Raw genomic sequence first — 21,842 nt, 5'->3', positions numbered from 1 at the left:
ATGATCCAGAGGAGGAATGGGAGAAGGTCATTTGGTCTGATGAGACAAAAATAGAGCTTTATGGTCTAAACTCCACTTGCCGTGTTTGGAGGAAGAAGGAGGATGAGTACAACCCCAAGAACACCATCCCAACCGTGAAGCATGGAAGAGGAAACATCATTCTTTTGGGGATGCTTTTCTGCAAAGGGGACAAGATGACTGCACCGTATTGATGGGAGGATAGATGGGACCATGTATTGCGAGATCTTGGCCAACAACCTCCTTTCCTCAGTAAGAGCATTGAAGATGGGTCGTGGCTGGGTCTTCCAGCATGACAACGACCCGAAACACACAGCCAGGGCAACTAAGGAGTGGCTCCGTAAGAAACATCTCAAGGTCCTGGAGTGGCCTAGCCAGTCTCCAGACCTGAACCCAACAGAAAATCTTTGGAGGGAGCTGAAAGTCCATATTGCCCAGCGACAGCCCCTAAACCTGAAGGATCTGGAGAAATATGGAGGAGTGGGCCAAAATCCCTGCTGCAGTGTGTGCAAACCTGGTCAAGAACTACAGGAAACGTCTGATCTCTGTAATTGCAAACAAAGGTTTCTATACCAAATATTAAGTTCTGCTTTTCTGATGTAACAAATACTTATGTCATGCAATAAAATGCAAATTAATTATTTAAAAATCATACAATGTGATTTTCTGGATTTTTGTTTTAGATTCCGTCCCTTACAGTTGAAGTGTACCTATGATAAAAATTACAGACCTCTACATGCTTTGTAAGTAGGAAGACCTGCAAAATCAGCAGTGTATAAAATACTTGTTCTCCCCACTGTATGTGTTTCTGTATTTGTGCATGTCTGTGTTTGCACAGCATATATTGGATAAGTCTGTGTGCGTATGATAACATGGGATCGGAAGGTCCAGCTTAGTTGCGTGTGTGTTGATGGGTGTGTGACTGTGGTGATGTGTTGGGACACGGCGGTGATAATGAGCCTGAGCAGCAGCTTGCTTTAGTATTAAATGCACATCTCCCACTCTTTAAAGGCAGTAAAGCATGCTGGGATGCACTGAAATGTTTACAGTGCTGTGGTTGGCTCCTGGAGCATGCCCAGCCGTGGAGGATATTATTGGAGCTCACAGCTTTAATCACTCTTCCATAGCCATCAATCAAGGGTGATACCCCTCTCTTCCTCCTTCCCCCACAGAACTTCAGAAGTCTGCATTACAAGGACATTTTTAATGGCCTCCCAGAATGCTTATAATCATGAACCCCAGTTAAATAGTTTTCTCGTTATTCTTGTTGTGTGTTTGATAAATGCGTAGGTTCTAGTGTTTTGTTGCTGTCTGTAACCTCAAGGTTGCTGAGAAGTGTGTAAGGTGAGATATTTTACTGCAGGCTTATGAGAGCCAAGCTCTTGGTATGGAAGTATAGCAATAAAGATGAGCTCAAAGAAAGATGGGGATAATAGCAGAACAATGACAATCTTACGAACATTTTATGCCTCTGTCCTATTCTCATCAACATGATATCTCAGGAACGCTTGAAAGCAATTTCTTTAAATTTGGCACAAACGTCCACTTGGACACAAAGATGAACTGATTAGAATTTAGTTGTCAAAGGTCAAAACACATTTTTGGCCTAACTCAAAACTTTATTCTGTAGTTATCATTGCACACAGATGTTTAATAGGATACATTGTGAAGTGATGACATTTTTTACCCAAAGGTTTTTTGACAAAGGTCAACTTCACTTTGACATCATAATGTCATAGAAAAACACTTTTTTGGCCATTATCCAACACATAACTGATAGAAGTAGTCACTTAAAATAGATTTTTAAATGTTTAAATGTTTTTTTTAAATGTTTCTTCACCCTTCTTTAAAAGTGATAGCTGCATTGCTGTTGTTAATGTTACCATGCGTCATCTGTAGATCGTTTCAGAGTATTTTCGTTGCCCCAAACTTGAGCAAAAATAAATTTGCCAGTATCATTGAGTGAGTTGCCTCTCCAATCAAAGGAGAATCAAATATCTTGGTATCTTGTTCACTAGCGACGGTAAAATGGAGCATGAGATGGACAGGTGGATTGGTGCAGCATCACAAGTAATGTGGGTATTGAACTAGACCTTTTATAGTGAAGAGGGATGGCAAAGCTTTTGATTTACCAGTCGATCGAGGTTCCAACCCTCACCTATGGCAATGAGCTGTGGGTAGTGGCCGAAAGAACGAGATAGTGGATATAAGTGGCCAAAATGAGTGTCCTCCGTAGGGTGGCTGGGCTCAGCCTTAGAGATAGAATAAGGAGCTTGGACATAAGAAGGGAGCTCGGAGTAGGAAGGAGCCAGTGAAGGTGGTTCGAGCTTCATTAGGACCCGGGCACCTTACTTTGGAGGTTTTCCAGGCATGTCTAACTGGGAGGAGACCCAGTCTATATATCTCATCTTGCCTGGAAATGACTTGGGATCCCCCAGGAGGAGAAACATTGGTGGGAGAGGGACTGGATCTGGAATGCCTTGCTTATTCTGCTGGTATTGCAACCTGACCCCAGATTAGCAAAAGAAAATGGATGGATAGATGAGAACTAAGAGGTGTGTTTTAGAGAGTATATACAAGCACTATTAATAGATACATTCTTAAATAATTGACCATTAGCAGAAAAGTGATAATACACTGTTATTACACATTGACGTGTGCAGGTAAAGAATTAGTGGTTTTATCTTTCAGAGAATTTACTTTCTTCAAGAATATTTCCAGATTTGAATATGAACAGTGAATTTATTCTAAATAATAATTTGATTTGGCTTTCTAGTCACTGCCAGAATCACCATTAATTAGGAACAGTTGATTGCTGCCGGCAACGTCATTTTTACGAGTGAAAGCAAAAGTCTACTAAAAATGAAAAGCTGCTACCTGAGTGGTTTGGACACTACTCTTTGCTAATGAGAAAGAGAGAGAAATAACAGATATGCTAGCGTCTGTGCATCACCAAAGAGTGACTCACCAGCGCACCCAAATAATTTTTCCCATTCTCACACTCACTAATTTTCTCTTGCCGATGCAGCAAAATGCTCACACTGTAGGCTAAGGTGAAGGAGAGCATCATTGCAACAGTTATATTACAGTTATAAATTGGACAAAACACAGTAGAATACAGTAAAGAAATGATTGGGATTGGATGAGCTTTATTTTTGGATTAGATTTATTTTAGCCGATACCGATCGATTAAAATGTGCCTGGATCAGCCCAATGCAGATCCTTAGGATCGGCTTGGAACATCTCTACTTGCTACACATCCTTCACTTTTCTACTGTGGTGATCTTAATAGTATCTGGTATGCTGTAGTCACACATCTCAACATTCAACCTCAGTCCAATTAATGCATTTTATAAAATAAAATAACTTTATATATTGCAGCTTCACCTCACTTCCCATTGTATGCAGTTATGTATATCAAAGGATATTAGTACAATGTATGAAAGTCAAGGCTTATTACACTGAATGATATTTTTCTCTTTATGTCACAAGGCAGTACAAGATTGACACAGTGTAAGTGTGATTCAAATATTAAAAGTGTCAAGTGACTCTTACCTACATAAACGTGCAACAGGGACATCCTTTTGAATTCACTAACTGGATAGAGAACTACTATGTCACATCTTGGGGTAAACTCTATCTTCTTCAAACACTGGGCAGAAAAGGTGTTTTTTTTCTCTCTTTCAGGCCCAGTCTTGAAATCTGTCACAGATTTAATTTCCGCTTCTCTACAACATTTCTTTTATCATGCCACGCAAGATGCAGGAGATGAAACCAAGCTGAGAAAGAGTAGTTGTTCCTATCAGCACCAGCTATGTGTTTTAGTTCATGATGAAAAGAAGTCTGTCTTTGTTTATTAATAAGAAAGAAGTAGGTTGCTATGCTGTTGACTGAGCAACACTAATTAAAATCCCTGTAGAGCTATGACTTTTCCAGCTGCTGCTAAACTTTGCTGTGCTTTTGAAATACATTTCTATTTTTAGATGATCCAATTTGTGTCATCCCTGGCAAACCGTGTGTGTGTGTGTGTGTGTGTGTGTGAGACCATGTCTATACACAAATGTGCTGTAGATTTTTAGAACTGTTTGCTGCAAAGTGTGGCAAAGCACTTGGAAAGAAAACTGCGATTAGTTTGACAACATTTATTATGTAATTACTTGCTTAGTTTTGGAGCAACAGTGATAGCACACATCCATCTGTATTGCTTTTAATTATATAGATTATTCTTGTCCATTATGATACTTGTGACTGTGGCTGTCATTTTTTCCCCATTGGCAATGAAGGGAAAAGCCATGTTTCGTGGTGTTTGCTACAGTGCTGTCTCGGTGCAGGCAAACAACCACACACACACATACACACAGCAGTATTACTACATGCGCAGATGCGGAAGGCAAGAAATAATCGGTGGTACTGCACAAGACAGGTGTCAGCATGTCCTCTTCGCCGGCCATAAAAGTTAATTATAGAAAAGGAATTTTTATTGTGCTGGGTTGCTCAAGCACAGGCACTGGGCTGCTGCTTAATAACAGCCTCTCCTGGAGCCCTCAGAGCAGCCTCTCCTGAAGCTGCTGTCAAGAGAGGTGTACAGCTGAATAATGACTGACCGCAGATGTGTGTACAGCATGTAGGTGTGTACAGTACCTGGATCTGATGTTTGCATGTTTTCTAGAATTCCAGTCTAGATATTCATTCATCAGTCCTCCTTTAATGACTAATATATTGCATGCATTATCTGACAATCATTGAGTTTTGTAGAATTGTGGATGTAAGGCCGTTTCCAAAAAACCCTGAAACTTCATTTGATTGTTTGCTTCTTTGTGAGTGTGGAGTATAGGCCTACTGTAAAAATATCCCAGGGGACTCCAGGGGAGTTTTAGGAGGATTACCTTGTCTGCTTTGGCCAATTTTGTTTCTTTAACAAACAGCAGTGCTCATTTTTGGCACTTACTATTAGATCATAAACCTGCATAATAATTATGCTAAATAAATGCTAATAAAGCTTTGTACTAAATCAAGGATGCTACTATGCAGTATGGCTACCAATTAGGCCTGAGCAGTATTTATTTTGGCATGCCTTTCTGAAATTTCACCAGTGTGTACGGGATATATGTATTTGTGTAAAAACAAACAAAAAACCCCCATTAAGCTAACATTGTCTAGCCTACAATGCTGTGTGCCTAACATGCAGTTATCCTTGTTAAACAAGTCTTGCTGGGTTTAGATACTTATGGCCTGTAGAATGAGTAGACAGGAAATCCTCCAAGCTCCTTCTTCCATAGATTCTTGCTGGAGGACCCGACAACACTTGTTGTTGGCGGATACCAACACATCAGTGCTCTGAACAGTGATGATGTGCAGCGTTGTCCGTGTTGGCTGGCTCACCCTTATCATGGGGAATAAACCCAAAATACTCCCACACAGGGGAATTTTTATGCGTTATCTCCACCACTAGCAATCTGCGTAGTGAGTGTGTGCTTGAACGACAGAATGACGGTAAATGCAGCAGAGCAGAGGAAGAGGTGAGCAGTGAAGTTCAGAAGTAAATCTACAGTGTAGGTTACAGTTTGTTAGTGGATGAGCAGATCTGCTAGAAGTGCTCATCATTAATTTTTTGATTATCTACTCTGTATATGAAAATTACATACTTTCTGTCAACAAGTTCACAGACCTAACAACCATAAAGTTTTAATCATTTACATTTTCAAGAATTTTGTTTTGTTACTACATTTTACTACTTTTCATTAATAACTTTATATTTGCATGCTATAATAAGGTCTAATAGGTCATTTCTGTTGTTAGTGGTCTGCACGAGGGATTCACAGGAAACATTGCATGCATGCAATCCAACTCTCCTGCACTCAAACAAGAAATTACTGATAATGCAACCCGAACATTTCCTACTGCTGTTAGTTCACATTAACAGCATTCAGCTGGTGAAACACAGCGTGGCTTTTATTGTGAAGCAGCCACAGGAAACCAGGGGTGTGTCCTGGGGTGTACTGCTCGTCTAGGTTTTGTTAGTGGTTAGTGGCACAAGTGGTAACGCATTAATCAAAGTTTTGCTCTGTTAGCAGAATGTCCACAACTCACCCACATCAGGTATGCCACACCTATGGTGATCGTATAGTGTTTAGGACTCTAGTCTCACACAGGTGCTAACGGGATATGTCGTTACAGTTAGCTTCTGTGTGAAACACTATGCTGGCTAGTTATTGGCTGATTGTGTCAATTTGCCACCCTCATACTGGAGGCCTACATGTAGTTCAACTTTAATTACCAGGAAGAACTTGGTAGTAAATGAGGTGGCAGTGGAGGAGATGAGAAAGGGAGGAGGGGTAGGGAGGGATGATGAGATGGAGTGGGGGAAACCAAGAGGAGTGGAGCGGTGCAGCAGTAAAGGATACATTAAGCAATTAAAGTTAGGGAGCAGCAGAATGAAGTGATGCGATGATTTTTCCCTGTAATTGTCATAGCTATCACGGATGATTACAAGGGAACAAAGGAGAGATGAGCAAACAGCAACAGTATGCTGTACATCAGGATGCTGCTTTGACAGTTTTCGTACATAATCACAGTCAACTGAATACACACGAATACTGTCGATATAGCACACATCACGCGTTCGACGCTGTATTATGACAAGATAATTGTATGTATCCCCTAGGTAATTAAGTGTAATAAGATCCACCAGAATCAAATTTGCTTTCATAAAGCCACTACAAAAAATGCCTCTGCCACTGAAATGTATCTACATGTTCTCACCATCTGCGCACTTGTGCTTACATAATTATGTATGCATCAAAATTTGATGAACAACAAAGACGTTGGGGCCCTGCAGTATTTTTGAGCTTGAGCCATGGGATTATGTTAACAGTGTTCACACAACCTCATCTATGATTAATTTATTGCCAGAACCCAAGCCACCACTGTTTTACTGTTCAGAGCTTCGTCTGTGGAAAGACGGTGGCTAGGCTACAGAATGGAAAGATAGGTATAAAAAGGAAGACGGTAAGACAATAGAGAAATGTAACCTTTTGTGGGTGTTCAGTTTGAAGCTGTAACTGCAGTTCACTCTCTCCCCATTCTGTTTTTGCTCCTTACAGTCCTTCTCTCCCTCCTTTACTGCAGGTCTTTCCAGCCCTTATTAATGCTAATTTATGCAGCCTGGCTGGCACAAAACCAGCAGGGAGGGGTCCTCTCCCTTGATTACCAGCAGTGAGAGCGGGAGGGTGGGGGGGCTGGGGCGAGGGTGACCTGGACAGACACCTCATTTAATTTAATACATTGGAGCATGCAGCAGCGGGGGAGTTGAGGCAAGGGAGGGAGATAATCAAGAGGCTGGGCCCTTATAAATGTGCTCTGAGATGACATGGAAGAGATTGGATTTAGAAACGAAGAGCAAAGAAGAGCAAAGCCAAGCGGAACACAATTGATTGATTCCATTCAAGTGATCGTAGCCACTGATGAGGAATGAGTTATTTTAATGTTTTCTGAGGGAGGAGGATGTGATGAGGTTTTTTAAAATTCAACATAAGTGTTTTCATTCCATATTTCTTATTCAGCAAACTCTCCCTTTCACAGTCCCAGTTGCAGAAATAGTCACCACAAAATCTTGTTATGCAACAAAAGACTCCATTCATACAATTTACCACAGTGAAATATAGATCACCATCAAACTTGTGTTGCACCACATAATTAAATAGTATCAGCAATACCCGAAATAATTACATTTGGAATGTCAATTCCTCTTTAATAATTAAAAAAGAAAACTGCACACTCTAATATCCAGTGCTTTTGGTAGGGCGGTTATGCAGAATTAATCCAAGAAATGCATATTAATCATTTTTTGCATAATTCAATTTAACCAACTTAATATTATGGATGACTACAAAAATAGAAACTGATTTATAATGTAATGCAACAGAACAGCCCTACACCTACTACCTTAGTGAAAATTATGTGAAACTTTTCTTGAGGCTGACAGTTCAAGGAAGTTTTTTGTTAACAGTATCAACAAAAATTAAATATAAGTCTCACAAAGATAATGTTTTTTGCTGGCGTATTGTACTTGATAGTATCACTGAAAGCAATATTTCGATTTTTTGGTCAATTGGTGTAGGATTTCACTGTCAGCGGGAAATGGGAAACTGACCTGACAGAACTTAACATTATACAGATGTTCCTTGATCTCAGGCTCTGCCCAAAACTCTAAGAAGATTGTTCTTTTTGTATCAAGGGCCCCAGAATTCAGAGCTAATAGCCATGTCTGCCAGTGGCCAGGGTTCAGTATGGCAACTCCATAAAGTAAGGTGATACCTGAAGCCCCTCTCCCTCTCTGTTCTGAAGAGGAGCAGTCCCATCCTGGGGCCAGTGCACCACTCAAGACATCCGCTGAGGGTTGACACACCACCCGCCCATCCCTCCATTCATACTGTGACGAATGGCAGGAAATCAGATGGTGGCCATGACAGGCAGATTATGAGATCCCTCTGTCTACATGACTTAGTCTCGTCTCTGCTTCTTAATCGTTAAATGTGATTAAAGCAAACAAACGAAGCATTATTAGATTAGTCAGAAGAACATGGAGTCTTTGTTGCTGATTATCTTTTTTCCTTTTTAATGAAATGCTGCTTGAAATTAACATTGCTTTCACTAATTTGATTTAACATTGCCCCGAGAAGTACCAGACAGCTCTCATTTGCCTGCAGACAGTTTGAGATCCTTGTCAGGAGCTTGAGATCAAATGTTGGGGCAAGGCAAACATTTCCTTCTTCTGCAAAGTTCACAGGAGCTGATTGAGTTACTGGCGCTGCACTATATGTTCATTACGGATGCTTCTAGGTGAGACGAGAGAGATGAGTTATAGACAAAGTCTAAGACACTGGAAATGGATTTGTGTATGGAATAAAATGTATAAAAGTATACAAACAGTAAGCTTAATGAAAGGTCACCGTCACAGAGAAATGAATATTGCAGTGGTCACTTCAATGGACACTCAACGATGCTAGTGCTAATAGGGTTTGTTAGAAAGCTGTTGTGTGCTTGAATAAAAGAGGGTTGGCGTTTGCATGAATAGCGTGTGTGTGTCTATAATTGGCAGCGGGTGTTGTATTGTTGTTGAAAATAATCCTGTCAGCATAATCCTCCTTTGTGGGCTTCATTAATTGCATTTAAGATGGGATGCAATCCAGCTGATTCAGGCCCTGCTACTGAGCCTTCCTTGGCTTTTGTCACACAAAGCCTGTCGCTTCAAAGGTTAAAGGGTCGGGTAAAGGGTGTTTGTAGATTTTCATTTAAATGTACACTGCTTTTTCATCCTGTTAACCCATAATAGTGTGGCTGTATTGTGCATATAGTGGCAAAATGAATTTAACAGCTCGCTATCTCCAGTGCAGCTGCTAAAAAGCACTGCTGCTTATGTTGAGCTGAGGCCAACAGTGATTATTCTCATTTTCGAACAATAGACCTTGAATGAGTATTTTACAATATATGTAAAAAAATAAATAAATACAATAATTAAAAAAAAAGACAATTTCTGACAACATATTCTGACTATATGAGAATATGTGTATATCATGTTTGTTAATCATAATCTACACTGCATTCCTAGTGCTGCAGGTAGTGCTGGAATATTTACAGCATTACCTCATTGGAATGGAAGTGGTTACACAACATTTGCATGTTTACCCCACACATAATTTGCCATGATGGAGAAATTCACTTTTTTTTGTTAAATTGAGAAGTGTTTTTGGTAGAGGTGTTTTTATTTACTAAATATCTGTTGAAACTGAATATGTAATGTTAAACAATGACACAGGTGATTTATTTAGCTAAATGGCTACCATATGGATACTCACATAGACCTTCTATGTACAGAATAAGTCACTTCAGCTACCATAAATACACAGCAAAGCTGTGATATTATTTGTCACAAATGTCTTTTTTTGGCTAAAACTTGCTTTTCAACCACAATCACCAGTCAGGTCCTGCATGAAGAAAGAGCAGGATTTTAGAAGCACTCAAGCAGCCCAGTGCATGATAGAAACACAGTTTTCTCTCACACAGCCTTGCCTCTGAATTACTTTCCATTTTTATTTTCCTGAATGAAACTTTAGGAAATCCATTTAGGATGGCCTTTGCAGCTTTGGCTGTCAGAGATACAGCCGCTTAAAATCAGAGGTCACCTCCACACTTGTGTAATAGCTACTCAGAGCACCTTAGTGAGTGTGTTTTTGTCCTGACTGGCAATAAATACTCATGGACAGGGCTGGGTTTATCTTTTCTTAGTGTTTTAAAGACACACATTATTTTAAAGGAATATAACTCATGAAAACACAATCAAACCCTGTTGTAAGGCCCTATGAAATCCTTTTAAAATTTTTGCTAGATTCCATCTTTTCTGTTTTAATTGTTCTTAAGCTAATTTTTTCATAAGTGTGTAGTATTAAGTGTGTGTAATCATGTGGTGGTGCACATATGTATATAGAAATATTCAAATGAATGTGCAATTATTTATCGGGACAATTCACAATAATTGTATTGCAACATTTGGATATAAAAATTCTACAAATACTATTTAATAGGGAAAATTCACATTGAAGGCATTGTTGCAATACGTTTAGGACCTACTGTGATTTGTCTCCTATTAAATAGGTTATTACTTGATTACTTATAATTTCTTCATACAGGTAGATTCCACTATATTCCGCGTTTTAAAGTTCATTCCATTTTTTATTATCAAATTCCACGATTACATCCGTGTTTTCCACATAGGGCGCTGAGATTGGCTCTAAGAAGGACAGGTACTGTGATTAGACTCCAACAGTCCATCATCCATACAAATGTCTCAAACCAGTGCTTTAGCATTATCCACTTACTCACTGTTTACTGTTATCTATAGGTTTTTTGGAACAATTGCACTTTTACCAAAATATTGTTAATTACACAGCTTTTATTGGTTGATAGCACTGTCACCTGTTACCTTTGTCACACGCAACTAGGTTTGTGTACGTTGATCGTTGAGTGACAAACATAAACTCCCTGCAAATGGCAACAGCGTTTTTAGCAAACATGGATTATGCTGGAAGAGTGATTAAAGAAATTGGAATCTAAGCTGCCAGGAGATGCTATCCCCTGCAAACCCAAAGTGAGCAAATGGACCAAAAGGAGTCAACCTGACTTGACCCCCAAGTCTTTGACAGGCAGATTGCTTGTTCCATGTAGTATCTGCCAAGGACCACCAGCATTAAACTTAACAAAGTTTTGAATTCACCCAGCTGACCAAAAAAACAGATGTGGAAGTACCCAGGTTTCTGTGGGAAAGGTTTGTTAAAAGGATCGTTTCAGTAGTGCAGGACATCAGTATAAACTGATGGAACTGGAATCATTACAATTATTGGAGTTCACTGAAGAAAAGCTTCTAATGTGGTTCTTGAGGAACTCATGATACTTGCAGACATAAATGCATCTTGCATCAGACAACTGTCCTGGATGACCTCGTAGGGATACTGTTTCTATCTCTATCTCTATCTATTTGTCTCCAGCAGGAGAATAGTGGCAGAGAAAGCACTGCTCTAGCTTGTAAAATGTTTCAGATATGTATTAAGATGTATGGGCAGTCTCATATATATTTGATATGATATTTTTCTAGTGAAAGAATTACAAATGCATAAAATAAATGCATATTAGTTGGTTTGGTTATTGAGTTTGTTTACTGAGGTGTTGACAACAAATGATGCCACATAGTTTGTCATCCATGTCAAAGGTTTTTTTTATTTATCAAGGCATGTGGAGCCTAATTGCCTACATGCTTGCACAAGCTCATATTTATTTATTTACTATATACATATATTTGAATGTATTTACCCAGGTAAAATATGCTTATCTCATTAAAGAGTCAGTACAGCAAGCAAACCTAAAAAAATAGTCTGTATTAGCTATGTATCTCTGCCAGAATACCCACTGAGCCAAGGCTCTTTGTCTGGATTACATAAAAATGGTTTCAGGCTTATATTTTATAGTTTGTACTGTGATTTGTTTTCCATATGTCACACACACACAATCACGTTTGATTATTGGTATGAGCATTTCTGTGGTGTGTCGTTATGTCTTCTCAGCTCCACTTAATTTTGGTCTTTCAAGCATATCTGTCTGTTTTCTTCAGATTTTTTCCTCTTTGCTGGTGGCAGGAGGGAACTTGCCATGCATTTCACGTTGAACTCAGAGTATGTTGCTATGGTGGTTGCTAGGGATTTAGCCTAGAGTGACGTGGAAAGTCCAAATATTAAAGGTGTCCTTCTGATGCAGAGGCAGTGGAAGCTGTGAGGAATGAACAATCACCTCAGAGAGAGTTTTTTTATGTGCCCTTTCATTATCATGCCTCTCTCTTTTGAAATGTCTGAACTGATTTTCAAAACACGAGAAAGGACTGCATATAAAGGCAAAAGCCACCCCAAAAGGGGAAAGCACTGCCTTTGCATGTAATAGTTGTTTGTTGATTTTCTCATTTTTGGCTTGTATGCATAGAACATTCTCTGCATCCTCCTCATAATAAACACTAATTTTGTCTATCTGCAGAAATAACAACGGATAGCTAAATGTGGCATTTAATGTGACCAAAGGCCAGATATATTTTGTAAAAGCAACTTTTTTTTCTTTTACCTCCTAAAAGGGTAATTCTTAAAACACAGTTTGATGATTTCGAACTGAAATAATGTCCTTGACAGGGGAGGATGTAGGGCTAGACAAAAAAAATATATCTTACAAAATGTGAATATCAAATTCCTAAAAGGGAGATGGGCCAGCCTTTGTCAGACCAGTCCAGTTATATAAATCCCTTATCTGTGGTTTCAAAAAGGAAACAAGGAAGGAAATTGTAAATCTATTTTTTACTTTGCACTGCCAAACCTCCGTTAAAGGTTAAATGATGTTTAGTTATTTTCATTAGAGAGACCGTGGAAGGCATTTGACCAGCGTGACATATACACATTCAGAATGCTGTCAATGAACACTTGTATTATAATCAATTAAAGGGGCCAAAGTACACTGGTCATGCAAGCCACATGTGACTGATCTCTGTTTTTCACAATTGGTGGGCTATGTCTCTCTATACATTCTATGATTTGAAGAATGAAGGGGAAATCTAACCAATTTATTTGTTGAAAAAATGTGTTATTGCTATATGGCGTTATTAGCTATCAGCTGGCTAAACTAGCAGTTGTTAAGCTCGGCTTGGCTCTCATTCATAGACAAACCAAACCCCCAGTACAAGAAGACCACCAAACAGCTGAACCGAAGCCAAACCAGGTGAGTGCGTTGTTGAACTAAGCTGCAATATGTTCCTCTATTTTGTCCTGTGATATTAGCACAGTTGGATGAGTGCAGCTGAGCTGAACACTAAAATAGATAAATATATATACTGTATTTTGGAATATATGCATGTTTTCTGTCTTAACTAGAGTCAGATGTGAATCATCTTCTTCATTTAGCACAGAGATGGGCTTGTGTGTTTAGCTTAGGTTAGCATTAAAGCAAACTGTGAGAATTGGCTTTCTAGCAACTTCAGAACTGTTATTTACTTTGTTAGCTAGCATTTTTGGTCACAGCACATCAAAGAGGCACATTTCTTTGTGCAAATCACAAGTGCAATAGCTGTTAATTAAAAGGGCAGTACTTCGGAGATGCTGTGTGTAATGTGGTTAGGAAACAGTTTGTGAGTGAGCTAATTTGTACTTTTGCAAAAGCATTATGTTTTGTGGTGTTACCAAGTGGCCAAATTGCTGCATTATAATATCTGTTTACAATTTGAGGCTAAATCTATAGAAGGCTGCTTGTCATGACCTTTACTAATTAAACTTAATTTAAACTTGTTGACATTTTAGGTATTACACAAATTCATTTTTTCAAGTTTGTTCCCTGGCATTAAGCTCTCTCATTATCCTTTAAATTGGAAACAAAAAACTCATAGCTACTGTCAGTGTCATTGATGCTTTGCCAAGACTGTTTGTTTTCCATAATATCTTTGATTGGATGTTTGCATTCTCCTAAGTGCCTTTCCTTCTATGAGTGACAGCTTGATATTATTAAGCCTGTGGCAATCAATAGCAGCCTAAATGATAATGTCCTGTGCCCAATTCAAGAGCTCAAGGCCTGGGGAGAGAAAGACCTACCCTGCCCTTCCTCCCACTTCCTCTTGCACTACCTTTCCCTGTCTTGCAGTCCACAGCCGTAGCAGCCTTCACACAACCTCAGGCAGGCTACTTAGCCCTGAGAAAAGAGCCTGAACCTCTGATCAATAACTTTAGTCTTGTCTGCCTAATTGCTCATTGGTCGACATTGGCGCCAGACTATATGTAAGTGCATGTTCCCCCGAGTGATCGACTTCGGTTCTATTTCCACCACTTCCCACGTGTGTTGAGCTTACGGTCTGCCCCTTACTCCTCTCTCTTTTCTGCTGTCCTCGCCTCTGTTCACCCATTCTTTGGAATGGAGAAAACCTGACCCGATCGGCTTCTCCTCAGTTATCTCAGCGGGATGAGGCTATCCAGAGACTCCAAAGAGATGTGTTGCTCTTTCACCAGGCCCGTGACTCTCAGGCTGCTCAGGTAAATATCCGGGTTTAATGACGAACAGGAAGATTAGCGAGTTACTCTTGCTCGCAATTTCAGTGAGCGCCAGGAAATTAGCCGGTCTGTTTTGGGGTTTTCTGAACGGCTTATTATATGATCTAATGCAGACGCACTTTATGAGCATAGAGCAGAGTATGGAGAGGGCAGTATTGATTGCGCTCATTGTGAATTATGTGAATAGATAAAAGTGTGAGTGTGCATATATATTAGACAATTATGCGCTCAGGTGCTAATGTAAAAATTCTGCTGAATAAATATGAAATATGCCTCTATCAGCATCCAACTGGTGTCCCCTCGACACTTGTCATTTGAGATGATAATTGGGATAGCATGTTTGCCTATTTCTGATGAGATGAGATATTGTGATCACTCTCCTCAGCCTGGATTTAAATGTGTATTGATCAGCGTGAGGCTCAGGAGCTCAAATCAAAACAGCAGTACAGCCCCCGCACACTTGCGTATATTTCTGTCTTTGTTTTTCACATTATATTTTGAAGAAATCTCACAATCCTCGGACATTAAACATTAGTTACCATGTCACTTAACATAAGAAGCTCATTTGTATTTGTTCTCCCCCTCTTTTTCCAGTAGTAGTGTGCTAATGTCATGATTTAAATGAAGTATTGATCAGTTTAGGAGGGGAGAATAGAGAGAGAGGGAGCGATTGTGAGGGAAAGAAAGCAAGACCAGTGTTATCGGTGTGGATCGCATACAGAAAGAGAGTGCTAACGGATGAGACACGTTTTAAGCGATTCCGTGAAATGGATTTCTACATCATCTGTATTTTTAATTCAGGAATATCCGCCAGGCTCTTTTGTTTGACTTACTCCGAGAAGCAAAAATGGACATGGAGAAGACACAATGCTTTGAACAGGGCAGGAATGGAAATAAATGTCCTTTTTTATTCTTGTTTTATTGTTAATTTCATGGAGTATTTGCCAGCCCATGGTTAAATAATGTTTTGTCCTGGTTCCTGTCTGGGTCTCCATCTTGTTTTGTGATGATTCCCTCGCAACGACGACACTGCAGCAGCATCAGGCACACTGGATTAAAACCTCTGTCCAACTGAACCAGGAGCTAGGTCTGTTTGTCTTCCTCTTACTGTCATCCCTTCCTTTCTGCCAAGCTCCCTCCTCTTCCTCTCTCTCTCACTGTATTTGGCTCCCTCTCTCTCTCCCCCTCCATCCCTTCCCCTCTCGTGATTTAGCACAGCAAGGTAGTATTAATTAGTGACCTGCTTATTATTGTTGCCGCGTTTGTTGCCAGCTTTATAAAAATAATTTCTCTCACCGTTAGCTAGATATCATTGCTACATAGCTGGGTATTTTAAGTAGCTGCACTATTTCAGTATTGCCTGTGTTTTTCTGCAAAACAATAATATTTAACTTTTGGAACATTGTGTATTACATAATGTAACACTTTTGTGTTGTCTTTTGATGTCACTTTTTCTTTGTCATTTTTAGTGTTTAATTTTTATGGATTGATAACCTGTTCTGATAGTTATAAATAACTAAATTAAGATCATTTTTAATGTGATTTATTGTTTTTATTAACAATTACTATGAAACTCTAGTCGAACTTGAAAGTCTTGCTGATTTTTTAAAGATATCAATTTTAATTTGTTCCTTGTTGAATATTCTACTTTATAAAGAGTTACTGATCAACTGGTGTTTTTTTAGAATAAAGACTGCATCCGAGCCATCAATAAGTTTATTGTTTGTTTTTTCACTGTGTAAATGTGAAACATTTGTTTTGAAGTTTGTTTTCAAAATTTCAAAAATTCTGCTTTATTTTCTTCACTCCTCCTGACACAGAATTAGCAGATAAAGGCAGATATTAGGCCTGCCCTTGATGGAACAGGACTGCGGCTGGCTTTAATTCTGAGTATCTGCTCAGGAGGATGGGGAACCATGGTGCAGCTTAGCCTCAGCTACAGACTGAGCAGGTTGGCTGCGCAGAGAGGATGGGCTCTGTGTACTGGATTGATTTTTCTTCTCCTATCGCTGCCGTGCCTCCTTTTGTGGTTCAGTAGCTGGACATCCAGGAGCAAGGATCTCTCAGTCGCTGCCTAAATCGTGCAAGAGCCGTCTGGATCTCCGGAGGAACAGAGTCACATGCAGCAATACCAAAAGCAGCTTCAGAGCAAGACTCAGCAGGCCCAGGAGCTCCAGAGTCAGGTATAGTGCTCACTTCTAGGCCCAGGGATTTCCAACAGGCCTCAGACTCATCATGCTTCATGTGCCCATCCCTTTTGAGCAGAATGGCATTTTGAGGAACACATTTAAATATTTACATCCCATCATATTCATTGAATGTGGTTTTGCCGGTGCCATCTGACCTGGACTAATGCAGCTAGTGGTGTCACAGTAAAATGTTATATTTGTAGGACTAAGAGACAGATGCAAACATAATATTTGCTTCAATTTTTGATATATTTAAGTACTCAAATGTTGCACAGAGAGAAGAAACTTCACATCATAGTCAGGTAGGCAAGTATGTATGTCCACTGCACAAACAGACAAACATGTTCTGAATGAAAAACAGGCACTTTGTCACAATGACAGGCAAAACGAACCCAGGATTCTGATGATTGATGCCTGGGAGTTTCGACTTGCATTCAAAGAAAAAAGCTGCTTGCTACCTTCCCTCGAGGAAAAAAAACACTGACCAATCTGAATCACTGACTGTGTTGATTGATGGTGTCTGTGTCACCTGTTGCTAAGCCTCTGGGCAGACTCTGCTTGTGGTGTTCAATCAGAGCGTTACGTGTCATCTCAGTCGCACTCTCTCAGTATTGTTGACTGGAGTATTGACAGTGCTGCCTTAGCTACTCTGTGAATCTAAGCTTATTTTCTCTGTTTCCCTACCGCTCTTCCAGGCGCCACTGACCGTAATGATCCCCCACCATTTTCACTCCCTTTTACCTCACTCTGATACTCACTGAAACTCTCCAGGAGCTGCTGACTGTAAATTGTTTCTGGACTTCATTTCAGTCAGTTTCAAATTATGTCTATGGCAATGTGGAGTAATGTTCCAATAAGTGGTTCCCCTTATTTTGTAACTTATACACCAAATAAGCATGGAAATTATATGATAAACACTACGCAGACTGCAGAGGCCTGTAAGAGTTGGTGGGGTTGGTCGGAAATATGTTGAACACATTTGTTAGGCTTCAAGGATACATATGTGTTGGTGGTAAATGTGAAATATTAAAGAAGACATGTTTGTTTATAATAAAAACTCTACAGGGTTACCTTTAACACAGCGTCTCCTTCAATATTTAGCTCATGTGAGTTAAAATTCACTGTTACGGAGCTGTCTCGTTTCATTTTTTCACACTGTTTGGCAGCAGAGATGCACCCATGAGATGATCCTCTTCTTTGACTCTGCAGTGGTAAGGCATTAGCAGCACCAAGGAACAAATCGTCCATAAAACATTTAAGGAACATCCTCAGAAGTCTTGTTTGTTTTGTAAAGGGATTATAATGTTAGATATCATGTTTACTCCCATGTAGTAATGCTGGAACTAACAGTCTGTAAAATTGTAAATGTAAAAACTGTAAAATTCTTCTGTGGCGTTTCAGTTTTTCAGCATTTTGGTTTTTTGTGGCCACCCATTCACAAACATACGCTAGGTGAACCAGTCAGTTTTTGTCCTTTTGAATGCTTCTACACAAGTCATGATTGTTGCTTGTCAAACTGTTTCCCTCAGTGGCAGCTTGTCCTATATTTCAGTACTGTAAATCACACAACCACTGATGATGTGCACTTGTAGTCTATGACCAACCTAATGATAGAATGGCTAAGGCCAATTCTGTAGCTGCGTAGGCCACAGTAAAGGTGCGGCATTAGGCTCGACATTTAGTTTTTTCTGTTGGAATAACTGAGCATCAAAATTATAATTTATTATGGAAATTTCTGTTCTGATACATCACAGAATTAGTCTTCCAAATGACTGTTTTGATTTATATAAAATCATTGAACCTTTTAGCGTCATTAGTTTTATAACATGTTGTTACAGGCCCATACCATCTGCTGGGCACTTAAAGCCTGAAGATACTGTCTGCCTCTGCATCTCTGTTTCAGATTTTTCATTATTTTTCTGATCATCAATTGTTAAGACCGCTCAATAAATTTAAGCCAACTAAAATTGGTGCCCATTTGACTGGAGCATCCCAACTATCTAAATTTTACTTCCAAGTTAAATAAAATTTTTAACAAATGAGATAGCACAGCTAAAACTGTTTATTGTACAGTATGTCGTATGAATAAGAATTGTTATTAAAATTGTTTTATTAATTACTTAAACATGTAATGCTTTCAGTCACATAAAGTGGATGATAAACATGTCAAATGGATGTTAATGTGCCATGGTAGACTGTCATCTCTATCTTTTTCTCTCTGTCATGTCTTCCTCAGCTGCAGTTAAAGGGCGTCAGATGGAGGCAGAGAATGACACACTAATGGAATGTAAGCTGGAGTGGAGAGCTCAGGTCAGCCTAGCTTGAACAATTAATTACCATACATTCTGACCAACACCCACCCACAAATGCCCAGCCTACATTCACAGAGCTACGCAGACTGTATGTACATATTTGGGGGGTAAAAGCAATCGCACCTAAAAGGGGACTTTGATCCACTGCATCCACTCTTACATGTTAAGGTGATCCACAGTTGCCACTGCGCATACAGATCTGCAATGTATGTTCCTATGAGTAATAACATTATGTGCTGTAGTTGTTTTATAGCTATGTTTTTATCCCTTACATATCCAGGCTTAATCATCGTGGGCTATTTTATGTCCTAATGGAAGTATCTGCCCTAAAACTCAAAAAGAAGTTGCCCACTTAATGTATTGTTGAGTAAAAATAAATGCTAATGTATATTGTCAGTTGTATTGATAAACATTTCAACCATGCGTGCTAAGGCAGTAACATACACAAAACAAGATTGCAGCGCCCTCTCAGCCAGGTCTTCCCATGGACACAACAGTTTGTGTAACTAGAGAGGAACAGTGATAGTTTTGTTAGTGAAAATGAGGAAACAAATGGAAAGTATTGTCAAAAATGCATTGTAGATGCAAAAAAAACTGCAAAATGGACTAGCATGTGAACTACAAAACTAAAATTGAATTAAATTAAATTGTTTTTTATGCTAATTTGTTAAGTATACTTCAGAGTCTCATTCTTAAAATTGCTAAACCGTAAATGGCCAAGTTGTTTTAAACAGGAGGCCTTTGTTAACAACACTGATGTTCAGACCAGATCAATCAGTCAATGAAACCTTTTCATGAACTGATTCTTGGACAGCCTCAGCCATACAAGTGTGCCAAACCTTTGCATGAGGACCTTGCAGAGGTGCCTGCAAGAGGTATGTGAAAGTCATGTCTTCACTTTAGGAGTTACATTATCTCTGTAGGTGGAGTGCTAATGAAAAAGTTTCGACTGACTGTGGGTTCATTGGTGGCAGGCATCAATTTCACACGTTTCCAGACTTTTCACACTTCTTCTAAAAGCTGTCAAGTGGAAAAAAGCAATTAGCGACACTTTGCTCGATATGTGCAAAATACACCATATGTGTATTTGTGGACACCCCCGTCTAATTAGTGGGTTCAGCTGCCTCAGCTATTGCTAATACTTTAGGTGCATGCCATGCAATCTCTATTGACAAACAGTAGAATGCAATAAAATGGACCACGCTAAAAGCACTCAGTTACACACATTGATATGGGTCAGGGCCTTACATAGGAATGTATAGTGCTAAGAATGACTATGGATTGTGGGAGGCACACTGACATTATTTGCATGGATTTCCAGAACTGGAGATGGACCTCCACTCACCACTGGTCTCCTCCTTACAGACACAATAACTAAAAGTACAATAACTCCTACCTTTCTGTTTGGAGATCTCTTCGGGACTCTTCAGTTTTACAGTGTTAATTAGGGAGTTTTAGAGATGCTGCTAGGAAGATATTTTTACCTTTGGACAGATCACAAAATATTTGTTTCCCCTCTTTACAGTCCTTATGCCAGGTTAAGCTAACCAGCTCCTGCCTGTAGCTGCTTATTTCACTGACAGACGTTTGTATCTTTGTAGGAAATGCTCTGTGCAGAGTGCAGCATGGGGCAGACTGGCTACAGAAAGATCTGTAAAGATCTGGAGGCTCAGCTGGGGCAAAGACCTACCTCGGTTATACAGTACCAGAATACAGGACACAGGACACCAGACACCAGGAACAGGGTGATACAACCACTGCTTGGCCTGATACCATGTGGGTTCACACAGTCACAGGTAATGCTTTTCTTAAAAGATAAGAAGTAATGTAAGGATTTTATTATTTAAGCAATCATTTAAGTCAATAATCAAACTGACATCCAAAATATTTCTGTGTATTGTGAAGTATCATAATAAAATTATAAGATTCTTGTCAGTGAGATTTACTTTAACTGAGTTGTTGCATATCTGGACATGAATCACTTACTCAAAATGAAGTATTCTATGTAGGTACCTCGAATGAATACCTGAAATTATTAGCATGTAATTTCTATTCACCAGCTAATTTGTATGCTACTAAAGTAATTCAAAACTACAATGGATGGATTGATTAATTACATAGTGAAAGAAAGGGATATCTGCAGCATTGCTAACAAGCACCAGCACTAACATAAAATATTCAGTTCATACAAATGCTGTCTGTCTACATAGTGTATATACATTGTCTTGCATTAGTGCCTTAGGTTTAATGCATTGCCTCTTTCTCAGACACTCATTACAGCAACACTACATTATTTTTATTCAGAGGTTTAGGCTCAGGCAGATGTGTGTATAATTTTACATATAGGATAGGTTTTGTTTTTGTTTTTTCATGTTCACATGAGTATGTAAGTTTGTGTGTGCATGTGGATACATGTGGGTTTCTGGTATTTGTCTCCTCTGTCTCCTTGTCACCTTTGTTGACTTTGTCTCTCTCCTTCTGCAACACTGTTCTCTCTGCTTTAATGACTCATATATCCTATCTCCAGTCGCTGCCTAATCCCAGCAGCGCTGGCTCAGGAACAGATTACTGCTTCCAGACACCAGAGGAGAGGAGAGGAGAGCAGAGCAGGGTGGGGGTTGGAGGGTCGAAAGAGATGCCTCAGTGATACAATACAGAGAGATTGAAGGGGCCAGCACATGTGAGCATGCACCCATAGGCAT

General features: G+C 39.5%; 1 long non-coding RNA gene across 2 annotated transcripts in view; it reads left to right on the top strand.

Annotated features, from left to right (window-relative positions):
• The first annotated feature begins 13,304 nt into the window (after positions 1-13,304).
• Positions 13,305-21,842, top strand: part of LOC123958864 — a 42,553-nt gene continuing 34,015 nt past the window's right edge. For both annotated transcript variants that reach the window (XR_006822178.1, XR_006822179.1), the window contains exons 1-8: positions 13,305-13,323; positions 14,157-14,369; positions 14,509-14,621; positions 15,675-15,726; positions 16,460-16,822; positions 19,065-19,115; positions 20,742-20,936; positions 21,668-21,820. This is a non-coding gene — a long non-coding RNA (uncharacterized LOC123958864). The remainder of the gene's footprint in view (positions 13,324-14,156; positions 14,370-14,508; positions 14,622-15,674; positions 15,727-16,459; positions 16,823-19,064; positions 19,116-20,741; positions 20,937-21,667; positions 21,821-21,842) is intronic.

Source organism: Micropterus dolomieu, linkage group LG20, assembly GCF_021292245.1.
Source record: "Micropterus dolomieu isolate WLL.071019.BEF.003 ecotype Adirondacks linkage group LG20, ASM2129224v1, whole genome shotgun sequence".
Lineage (NCBI taxonomy): Eukaryota > Metazoa > Chordata > Actinopteri > Centrarchiformes > Centrarchidae > Micropterus > Micropterus dolomieu.
Note: the sequence above shows the minus strand (reverse complement) of the source record. Positions and strands in the feature narration are given on the sequence as shown.